The sequence below is a fragment of the Arachis ipaensis genome, chromosome B8 (genome assembly GCF_059453495.1).
Source record: "Arachis ipaensis isolate K30076 ecotype BB chromosome B8, ASM5945349v1, whole genome shotgun sequence".
In the NCBI taxonomy this organism is placed as follows: Eukaryota; Viridiplantae; Streptophyta; class Magnoliopsida; order Fabales; family Fabaceae; genus Arachis; species Arachis ipaensis.
Window position 1 is genome coordinate 15,283,227 of NC_142443.1, and position 12,333 is coordinate 15,295,559.

General features: G+C 37.7%; 1 non-coding gene across 1 annotated transcript; it reads left to right on the plus strand.

Moving 5' to 3' along the window:
• Window positions 1–9,267: 9,267 nt before the first annotated feature.
• Window positions 9,268–9,375, plus strand: LOC148547291 (small nucleolar RNA R71). Its single transcript, XR_015898710.1, has one exon. It is a non-coding gene; the product is annotated as a small nucleolar RNA R71 (small nucleolar RNA).
• The last annotated feature ends 2,958 nt before the right edge of the window (window positions 9,376–12,333 follow it).

The window sequence follows — 12,333 nt, forward strand, 5'->3', positions numbered from 1 at the left end:
TTGGTTTATGCTAATGATTTGAAGTATGCATATTGAGTTTCAGCATGATCTACATGGTCATGACTTGATCATATGCTCAATGCTCATAACTAATAAGTTGCTTTCAGCTTAGCGCATGCTATCAATTATTGTTTATTTGTTTGCAAACTTAAGCTATGAACCAAACTATGCCTAAGTTGAATTAATCATCATGTTATTAACATGTTCTGATCAGTTTTGCTCAGGCTTTTGTGAATACTCAAAAGCAAAAACAATTTTGAATCTATGGAGAGCAATCTTTTTCATAGTTCCGATACCCAAATGCAGTTATTATTCTTCATTCTATGACCATTTAATATATTCTAATGTCTATATATGTATGTAGGCTGATTTTGGCATCATTAACAAGAGCAAGGTCCTACAATTTCATGGATCAGCCGCATGCTACTCTTTATTATTCTCAAAGACAATGAAAGGTGACATTTTGATTGGGGAAGCCTTAGGAGTATCAGAAACTGCACAAGGGTAAGCTTTCATCCCTCCTACTTATCACAAATTCCTTATATATACCTCATTTTTTGTTGATGTGTTTGGTTGTGGGGAAAAAAGATCAAATAGAATTTTTTTATCCTATCTATAATTTCACTTAAGGCATTCTTATTTGTCACTTTGTTTAGATAATTTTAAATATTTTGTTATTCAGGTAACTTCTTCATGTTTCTATCATGAATAAAATGATACCAAAATGGTGTTTCTATTTTATATGTGTAGTGGTTCTTGATTAACCTGAATTTTCTCCTGAATAAATTTGTTGGGTTTTGTTATTGTGCTACTGTTTGTGCTGCTCTGGACTTAAATATTCATGGTCTCCCAACTCTATTTATATATTTTTTGAAAGTTTATATAATTTTGCTTTGGAAAAAGGCCTTTTGTGATTTTTTATTAATTTTGCTTTGAAAGTTTATATAATTTCGCGCTTCATTATGAAAAAACGTTACATCTTCAACACGAAACCAATGCACCAAAACACTCATTCGCTTCGAATCTCTCTGAACATCACTAAAACTTCAATCACGTTCTTTGCGAAAACCACTACTACAAAGGAATTGGAAGAAGATTTCGCAAGCAAGAACCAGAAACAACGAAAACTGCAATAAAGACTACCAAACGTATGAGAAAACTACTGTTCATTCAAAATCTTGCAATGTCGCGTTTCGCCTACTTGCATTTTAGTTTTACTAGTTTGATTTGCTTCGTTTAGTAGATTGAACTATTGTGAATGATTTTTACAGTATAATTAGGGCCCGGAATGAAATTTGTTGTTATTTTCGTTCAATTCAGTGGATAGTGTAACTAGGGCTTTAAGATATACGTGCTTGTTCTTATTGGTGTGGATAGTTTAACTAGAGCTTTGTTACTATCTTCAGTACTTCTTTTGCATGGAAGAATACTATTCTTGTTGATTGAAAGTTGATCATCATTTTTAACCACATGAACGTTTTTCGGTTCGGTGGCCTTTGTGATTTTGGTTTTGTGCATGAACGTTTTTCAATTTGGTGCCTTTGTGATTTTGGTTCTCTGCATGAAAGATTTTCAGTTCGGTGACATTCTAATTAACTTGACTAAGATATACATACTTGTGCTTGTTGATGTATTGAATAAGTTTTGTTTAGGACAATTGAAATTAGAGACAACTCTTTCACTTTGATAACCCATACTACTGTAAAATTATCTCATTATATTGGATAGATTTCAGCACGAATGGTGGTTGACCTTGATATATAAAGAAAGATATCAAGTTTCAGTAAGAGTTTGCAAATGTCATTTTGAAAGAACACCTAATTCATGAAATTTGAAAAACTTTTCTCTTGGAAGATGTTGATTTGATTAAGATATACATGCTTGTTCTTATTTGTGTGGATAGTTTAACTAGAGCTTTGAAAATGATTGTTACTATCTTCAGTACTTCTTTTTCATGGAAGAATACTATTCTTTTGATTGAAAGTTGATCATCACTTATTAACCACATCAACGTTTTTCGGTTCGGTGGCCTTTGTGATTTTGGTTCTGTGCATGAACATTTTTTAGTTCGGTGGTCTTTGTAATTTTGGTTTTGTGCATGAAAGATTTTCAGTTCGGTGGCATTCTAATTAACTTGATTAAGATATACATGCTTGTGCTTGTTGATGTATTGAATAAGTTTTGTTTAGGACAATTGAAATTAGAGACAACTTTTTCACTTTGATAAGCCATACTACTGTAAAATTATCTCATCATATTGGATAGATTTCAGCACGAATGGTAGTTGATCTTGATATATAAAGAAAGATAAGTTTCAGTAAGAGTTTGCAAATCTTATTTTGAAAGAACACCTAATTCATGAAATTTGAAAAACTTTTGTTTTGGAAGATGTTGATTTGATTAAGATATACATGCTTGTTCTTATTTGTGTGGATAGTTTAAGTAGAGCTTTGAAAATGATTGTTACTATCTTCAGTACTTCTTTTGCATGGAGGAATAGTATTCTTGTTGGTTGAAAGTTGATGATCATTTATTAACCACCTGAACGTTTTTCGATTCGGTGGCTGGTATGTGAAATCATGATCACTCAGATTTGTATTTTGTAAAATTGTTCGTTCGTTCTTTCCCTGGCAATGGCGTCAAACAGGTGCACAGAACCATGGTCCAAACGTAACTTCACAACTTCGCATAACTAACCAGCAAGTGCACTGGGTCGTCCAAGTAATAAACCTTACGTGAGTAAGGGTCGATCCCACGGAGATTGTTGGTTTGAAGCAAGCTATGGTCACCTTGTAAATCTCAGTCAGGCGGATATCAAAAGGTTATGGAGTTTTCGAATAATAATAAATAAAAGCAAAGGATAGAAACACTTATGTAATTCATTGGTGAGAATTTCAAATAAGCGTATAGAGATGCAACGTTCCTCTGAACCTCTGCTTTCCTGCTGTCTTCATCCAATCAGTCTTACTCCTTTCCATGGCTGGCTTTATGTAATGTATCACCATTGTCAATGGCTACTTTTGATCATCTCTCGGGAAAATGGTCCTATGCCCTGTCACGGCACGGCTAATCGTCTGGAGGCATCACCGTTGTTAATGGTTACATCCTATCCTCTCTGGAAAATGGTCCTATGCACTGTCACTGCATGGCTAATCGTCTGGAGGTTCTCGATCATACTGGAATAGGATCCATTGATCCTTTTGCGTCTGTCACTACGCCCAGCACTTGCGAGTTTGAAGCTCGTCACAGTCATTCAATCACTGAATCCTACTCGGAATACCACAGACAAGGTTTAAACTTTCCGGATTCTCATGAATGCCGCCATCAATCTAGCTTATACTACAAAGATGCTAATAACTCGGACTCGGTCCCCTGTATTAGATATCCAAGAGATATTCATTCTGCCTTGTTTGCATGTAGAACAGAAGTGGTTGTCAGGCACGCGTTCATAAGTGAGAATGATGATGAGCGTCACATAATCATCACCTTCATCATGTTCTTGGGTGCGAATGATTATCTTAGAAGCGGAATAAGTCGAATTGAATAGAAAAATAGTAGTACTTTGCATTAATCTTTGAGGAACAGCAGAGCTCCACACCTTAATCTATGGAGTGTAGAAACTCTACCGTTGAAAATACATAAGTGAAAGGTTCAGGCATGGCCGAGAGGCCACCCCTCACAAACGTGATCAATAGATCATAAAACAATCCAAAAGATGATCCAAAGATGTCTAATACAATAGTAAAAGGTCCTATATATACTAGACTAGTCACTAGGGTTTACAGAAGTAAGTAATTGATGCATAAATCCACTTCCGGGGCCCACTTGGTGTGTGCTTGGGCTGAGCTTGAATGTTACACGTGCAGAGGTCATTCTTGGAGTTGAACGCCAGCTTTTGTGCCAGTTTGGGCGTTGAACTCCACTTTGCAACTTGTTTCTGGCGCTGGACGCCAGAATTGGGCAGAGAGCTGGTGTTGAATGCCAGTTTGCATCGTCTAAACTCGGGAAAAGTATGGACTATTATATATTTCTGGAAAGCCTTGGATGTCTACTTTCCAACGCAATTAGAAGCGCGCCATTTTGAGTTCTGTAGCTCCAGAAAATCCACTTTGAGTGCAGGGAGGTCAGAATCCAACAGCATCAGCAGTCCTTCTTCAACCTCTGAATCTGATTTTTTGCTCAAGTCCCTCAATTTCAGCCAGAAAATACCTGAAATCACAGAAAAACACACAAACTCATAGTAAAGTCTAGAAATGTGAATTTAACATAAAAACCAATAAAAACATCCCTAAAAGTAACTAGATTCTACTAAAAACATACTAAAAACAATGCCAAAAAGCGTATAAATTATCCGCTCATCACAACACCAAACTTAAATTGTTGCTTGTCCCCAAGCAACTGAAAATCAAATAGGATAAAAAGAATAGAATATACTATAAATTCCAAACTATCAATGAAACATAGCTCCAATTAGATGAGCGGGACTTGTAGCTTTTTGCCTCTTGAATAGTTTTGGCATCTCACTTTATCCATTGAAGTTCAGAATGATTGGCTTCTATAGGAACTCTGAGTTCAGATAGTGTTATTGATTCTCCTAGTTCAGTATGATGATTCTTGAACACAGCTAATTTATGAGTCTTGGCCGTGGCCCTAAGCACTTTGTTTTCCAGTATTACCACCGGATACATAAATGCCACAGACACATAATTGGGTGAACCTTTTCAGATTGTGACTCAGCTTTGCTAAAGTCCCCAATTAGAGGTGTCCAGGGTTCTTAAGCACACTCTTTTTTTTTCTGCTTTGGACCTTGACTTTAACCGCTCAGTCTCAAGTTTTCACTTGACACCTACACGCCACAAGCACATGGTTAGGGACAGCTTGGTTTAGCCGCTTAGGCCAGGATTTTATTCCTTTAGGCTCTCCTATCTATTGATGCTCAAAGCCTTGGGATCCTTTTTATTTTTCCCTTGCCTTTTGGTTTTAAGGGTTATTGGCTTTTTGCTCTTGCCTCTTGGTTTTAAGAGCTATTGGCTTTTTCTGCTTGCTTTTTCTCTTTTTTTTTCGCCATTTTTTCTGCAAGCTTTGTTCTTTGCTGCTTTTTCTTGCTTCAAGAATCATTTTTATGATTTTTCAGATTATCAAATAACATGTCTCCTAGTCATCATTCTTTCAAGAGCCAACATATTTAACATTCTTAAACAACAACTTCAAAAGACATATGCACTGTTCAAGCATACATTCAGAAAACAAGAAGCATTGTCACCACATCAATATAATTAAACTAAGTTCAAGGATAAATTCGAAACTCATGTACTTCTTGTTCTTTTGAATTAAAACAATTTTTATTTAAGAGAGGTGATGGATTCATAGGACATTCATAACTTTAAGACAAAGTTACTAAACACTAATGATCATGTAATAAGACACAAACATAGATAAGCACTTAACATAGAGAAAACGAAAAACAGAGAATAAGAACAAGGAATGAGTCCACCTTAGTGATGATGACGTTTCCTTCTTGAGGAACCAATGATGTCCTTGAGCTCTTCTATGTCTCTTCCTTGTCTTTGTTGCTCCTCCTTCATTGCTTTTTGATCTTCTCTTATTTCATGAAGGATGATGGAGTGCTCTTGATGTTCCACCCTTAATTGTCCCATGTTGGAACTCAGTTCTCCTAGGGAGGTATTGATTTGCTCCCAATAGTTCTGTGGAGGAAAGTGCATCCCTTGAGGCATCTCAGGGATTTCTTGATGATGAGCTTCTTTTGGTTGCTCCATCTTCTTCTTGGTGATGGGCTTGTCCTCATTAATGAGGATATCTCCCTCCATGTCAATCCCAGCCGAGTTACATAGGTGGCAAATGAGGTGGGGAAAGGCTAACCTTGCCGTAGTGGAGGATTTGTCTGCCACTTTGTAGAGTTCTTGAGGTATAATCTCATTAACTTCCACCTATTCTCCAATCATGATGCTATGGATCATGATGGCCCGGTCTATAGTAACTTCAGACCGGTTGCTAGTGGGAATGATTGAGCATTGAATAAACTCCAACCATCCTCTAGCTATAGGCTTAAGGTCCAGTCTTCTTAGTTGAACCGGTTTGCCTTTTGAGTCAATCTTCCATTGAGCTCCTTCTACACCTATGTCCATGAGGACTTGGTCCAACCTTTGATCAAAGTTGACTCTCCTTGTGTAGGGGTGTGCGTTCTCTTCCATGTTTGGCAAGTTGAACGCCAACCTCACATTTTCCGGACTAAAATCTAAGTATTTCCCCCGAACCATGGTGAGATAATTCTTTGGGTTCGGGTTCTTACTTTGATCATGGTTCCTAGTGATCAATGCATTAGCATAGAACTCTTGAACCATTAGGATGCCGACTTGTTGGATGGGGTTTGTTAGAACTTCCCAACCTCTTCTTTGGATTTCATGTCAGATCTCCGGATACTCATTTCTCTTGAGTTTGAAAGGGACCTCGGGGATCACCTTCTTCATGGCCACAACATCATAGAAGTGGTCTTGATGGGCTTTAGAGATGAACCTTTCCATCTCCCGTGACTCGGAGGTGGAAGTTTTTGCCTTCCCTTTTCCTTTTCTAGAGGATTCTCCGGTCTTAGGTGCCATCAATGGTAATGGAAAAACAAAAAGCTTATGCTTTTACCACACCAAACTTAGAATATTACTCGCCCTCGAGCAAGAAAAGAAAGAAGAGAAGAAGAAGAAGAAAATATGGTAGAGAGGGAGAAGGATGGATTCGGCCTAGAAGAGAAGAGAGGGTTGTGTTGTGTGATTTGGAGGAAGAATGGAAGGCTTTATATAGGGAAAGGAGGGTGGGTTGGTTTCGGCCATTTAGGGAGGGTTTGGGTGGGAAAGTGATTTTGAATTTTGAAGGTAGGTGGAGTTTATGAGGTAGGTTTATGGGGTAGAGTGGATGGATGTGAGTGGTGAGGGTGGTGATGGGGAAGAGAGATTGAGGTGATTGGTGAAGAGTTTTGGGGAAGAGTGTTTATGGGATTGTGTGAAAGAGGGGTGAGAAGAAGTGAGTGGAGGTAGGTGGAGATCCTGTGGGGTCCACAGATCCTGAGGTGATCCTGTGGGGTCCACAGATCCTGAGGTGTTCAAGGATTTACAACCTTGCACCAAATTGGGCATGCGAAATGCCCTTGCACACAACTCTGGGCGTTCAGCTCCCATTTGTTGCCCATTTCTGGCGTTGAACGCCAGAAACATGCTTGTTCTGGGCGTTCAGTGCCAGCTTTTCTCCAGGGTGCAATTCTGGCGTTCAGCACCCAGATGCTGCCCATTTTGGGCGTTCAGCGCCTAGATACTGCCCATTTTGGGCGTTCAGCGCCAGAACCATGCTCTGTTCTGGCGTTGAACGCCAGACAGGTGCTTCCTCCAGGGTGTGATTTTTCTTCTGCTGTTTTTGATTCCGTTTTCAATTTTTTTGTAGTTTTTGTGACTCCACATGATCATCAACCTAATAAAACATGAAAGAACAAGAAGAATAAAATTAGATAAAAATTGGGTTGCCTCCCACAAGCGCTTCTTTAATGTCAATAGCTTGACAGTGGGCTCTCATGGAGCCTCACAGATGTTCAGAGCATTGTTGAGACTTCCCAACACCAAACTTAGAGTTTGGATATGGAAGTTCAACACCAAACTTAGAGTTTGGTTGTGGCCTCCCAACACCAAACTTAGAGTTTGACTGTGGGGGCTCTGGTTGACTCTGTTTTGAGAGAAGCCTGTTATGCTTCCTCTCCATGGTTACAGAAGGAGAACCTTGAGTTTTAAACACAAGGGAGTCCTCATTTAGTTGAAGGACCAATTCTCCTCTGTCCACATCAATCACAGCTCTTGCTGTGGCTAGGAAGGGTCTTCCAAGGATGATGGATTCATCCTCATCCTTCCCAGTATCTAGGACTATGAAATCAGTAGGGATGTAAAGGCCTTCAACCTTTACTAATATGTCCTCTACTTGTCCATAAGCCTGTTTTCTTGAATTGTCTGCCATCTCTAATGAGATTTTAACAGCTTGCACCCCATAGATTCCCAGTTTTTCTATTACAGAGAGGGGCATGAGGTTTATCCCTGAACCAAGGTCACACAGAGCCTTAAAGATCATGGTGCCTATGGTACAAGGTATTAGGAACTTTCCAGGATCCTGTTTCTTCTGAGGCAATCTCAGTTGATCCAGATCACTCAGTTCATTGGTGAACAAGGGAGGTTCATCTTCCCAAGTCTCATTACCAAATAAACTGGCATTCAGCTTCATGATTGCACCAAGGTACTTGGCAACTTGCTCTTCAGTAACATCCTCATTCTCTTCAGAAGAAGAATACTCATCAGAGCTCATGAATGGCATAAGGAGGTTCAATGGAATCTCTATGGTCTCTAGGTGAGCCTCAGATTCCTTTGGTTCCTCAGAGGGAAGCTCCTTATGGACCACTGGACGTCCCAGGAGGTCTTCCTCCTTGGGATTCACGTCCTCTCCCCCCTTTACAGGTTCGGCCATGGTGATCAATTCTATGGCCTTGCATTCTCCTTTTGGATTTTCTTCTGTATTGCTTGGGAGAACACTAGGAGGGATTTCAGTGATCCTTTTACTCAGCTGGCCTACTTGTGCTTCCAAATTCCTAATGGAAGACCTTGTTTCATTCATGAAACTCAGAGTGGCCTTAGATAGATCAGAGACTAAGTTTGCTAAATTAGAGGAATTTTGTTCAGAGTTCTCTGTCTTTTGCTGAGTGGATGATGGAAAAGGCTTGCTGTTGCTAAACCTGTTTCTTCCACCATTATTGAAGCCTTGTTGAGGCTTTTGATCATTCCATGAGAAATTTGGATGATTTCTCCATGATGGATTATAGGTGTTTCCATAAGGTTCACCTAAATAATTTACCTCTGCTATTGCAGGGTTCTCAGGATCATAAGCTTCTTCTTCAGAAGATGCCTCTTGAGTACTGTTGGATGCAGCTTGCATTCCATTCAGACTTTGAGAGATCATATTGACTTGCTGAGTCAATATTTTATTCTGAGCCAATATGGCATTCAGAGTATCAATCTCAAGAACTCCCTTCTTCATAGGCGTTCCATTATTCACAGGATTCCTTTCAGAAGTATACATGAACTGGTTATTAGCAACCATGTCAATGAGTTCTTGAGCTTCTGCAGGCGTTTTCTTTAGGTGAATGGATCCACCTGCAGAGGTGTCCAATGACATCTTTGATAACTCAGACAGACCATCATAGAATATATCCAGAATGGTCCATTCTGAAAGCATGTCAGAAGGACACTTTTTGGTCAGTCCTTTGTATCTCTCCCAAGCTTCATAGAGGGATTCACCTTCTTTCTGTCTGAAAGTCTGAACATCCACTCTAAGCTTACTCAGCTTTTGAGGAGGAAAGAACTTGGCTAGGAAAGCCTTGACCAGCTTATCCCAAGAGTTCAGGCTATCCTTAGGTTGAGAGTCCAACCATATTCTAGCTCTGTCTCTTACAGCAAAAGGGAAAAGCATGAGCCTGTAGACTTCAGGATCTACTCCATTAGTCTTAACAGTATCACATATCTGCAAGAATTCAGTTAAGAACTGAAAGGGATCTTCAGATGGAAGTCCATGAAACTTGCAGTTCTGCTGCATCAGAGAAACTAATTGAGGTTTGAGCTCAAAATTGTTTGCTCCAATGGCAGGAATGGAGATGCTTCTTCCATGTAATTTGGAATTAGGTGCAGTAAAGTCACCAAGCATCCTCCTTGCATTATTATTATTTTCGGCTGCCATCTCCTCTTCCTGTTCGAAAATTTCTGTCAGGATGTCTCTGGATTGTTGTATTTTAGCTTCTCTTAATTTTCTCTTCAGAGTCCTTTCAGGTTCAGGATCTGCTTCAACAAGAATGTTCTTGTCCTTGCTCCTGCTTATATGACAAAGAAGAGGGCACAGAAAAAATAATAATAATAGGAATCCTTTTTACCACAGTAAATAGGTTCTTTATGTGAGTAGAAGAAAAGAAGAAGAAAAATTCGAACACAGATGGAGGATGGGGTTCGAATTTGGGTGAGATGAAGTGTTAGTAGATGAATAAATAAATAGAAGAAGATAGGAGAGGGAGAGAATTTTTGAAAATTATTTTTGAAAAAGAGTTAGTGATTTTTGAAAATAGTTTTTGAAAAAGGTTAGTAATTTTCGAAAATTAAAATAAAAAAATCAAAATAATTAGTTAATTAAAAAGAAATTTTGAAAAAGAGGGAAGATATTTTCGAAAATTAGAGAGAGAGAGTTAGTTAGGTAGTTTTGAAAAAGATAAGAAACAAACAAAAAGTTAGTTAGTTAGTTGAAACAATTTTGAAAATCAATTTTGAAAAGATAAGAAGATAAGAGGTTAGAAAAGATATTTTTGAAAAAGATAAGATAAAAGATATTTTTGAAAAGATATGATTGAAATTAGTTTTGAAAAAGATTTGATTTTTAAAATCACAATTAATGACTTGATTCACAAGAAATCACAAGATATGATTCTAGAACTCAAAGTTTGAATCTTTCTTAACAAACAAGTAACAAACTTGAAATTTTTGAATCAAAACATTAATTGTTATTGTTATTTTCGAAAATATGATGTAAAAATAAGAAAAAGATTTTTGAAAAAATATTTTTATAATTTTTGAAAATAACTAAGAAAATTGAAAAAGATTTGATTTTTGAAAAAGATTTTGAAAAAGATAAGATTTTTAAATTGAAAATATGATTTGACTCATAAAAACAACTAGATTTTAAAAATTTTTGAAAAAGTCAAATCTAATTTTCGAAATTTATGAGAAGAAAAAGGGAAAGATATTTTTTTTTTATTTTTTGAATTTTTAAAGATGAGAGAGAAAAACATAAAAATAATGCAATGCATGGAATTTTTAGATAAAAACAATGAATGCATGCAAGAATGTTATGAATGTCAAGATGAACACCAAGAACACTATGAAGATCATGATGAACATCAAGAACATATTTTTGAAAAATTTTCAATGCAAAGAAAACATGCAAGACACCAAACTTAGAAATCTTTAATGCTTAGACACTAAGATTTCAATAATGCATATGAAAAACACCATACAACACAAAACATGAAAACATCAAGATCAAACAAAAAGACTTACCAAGAACAACTTGAAGATCATGAAGAACACTATGAATGCATGAATTTTCGAAAAATGCAAGAAATTTTTAGAAAAATGCAGTTGACACCAAACTTAAAAATTGACTCAAGACTCAAACAAGAAACATGAAATATTTTTTATTTTTATGATTTTATGATTTTTTTTGTATTTTCTTTTAATTTTTCGAAAACAAAGGAGAGATTTTTGAAAGATTTTTTTTTGAAAAATTTTTTTGAAAACAAAACAAAAAGAAAATTACCTAATCTGAGCAACAAGATGAACCGTCAGTTGTCCAAACTCGAACAATCCCCGGCAACGGCGCCAAAAACTTGGAATGCAAAATCATGATCACTCAGATTTGTATTTTGTAAAATTGTTCGTTCGTTCTTTCCCTGGCAATGGCGCCAAACAGGTGCATAGAACCATGGTCCAAACGTAACTTCACAACTTCGCATAACTAACCAGCAAGTGCACTGGGTCGTCCAAGTAATAAACCTTACGTGAGTAAGGGTCGATCCCACGGAGATTGTTGGTTTGAAGCAAGCTATGGTCACCTTGTAAATCTCAGTCAGGCGGATATCAAAAGGTTATGGAGTTTTCGAATAATAATAAATAAAAGCAAAGGATAGAAACACTTATGTAATTCATTGGTGAGAATTTCAAATAAGCGTATAGAGATGCAACGTTCCTCTGAACCTCTGCTTTCCTGCTGTCTTCATCCAATCAGTCTTACTCCTTTCCATGGCTGGCTTTATGTAATGTATCACCATTGTCAATGGCTACTTTTGATCATCTCTCGGGAAAATGGTCCTATGCCCTGTCACGGTACGGCTAATCGTCTGGAGGCATCACCGTTGTTAATGGTTACATCCTATCCTCTCTGGAAAATGGTCCTATGCACTGTCACTGCATGGCTAATCGTCTGGAGGTTCTCGATCATACTGGAATAGGATCCATTGATCCTTTTGCGTCTGTCACTACGCCCAGCACTCGCGAGTTTGAAGCTCGTCACAGTCATTCAATCACTGAATCCTACTCGGAATACCATAGACAAGGTTTAAACTTTCTGGATTCTCATGAATGCCGCCATCAATCTAGCTTATACTACAAAGATGCTAATAACTCGGACTCGGTCCCCTGTATTAGATATCCAAGAGATATTCATTCTGCCTTGTTTGCATGTAGAACAGAAGTGGTT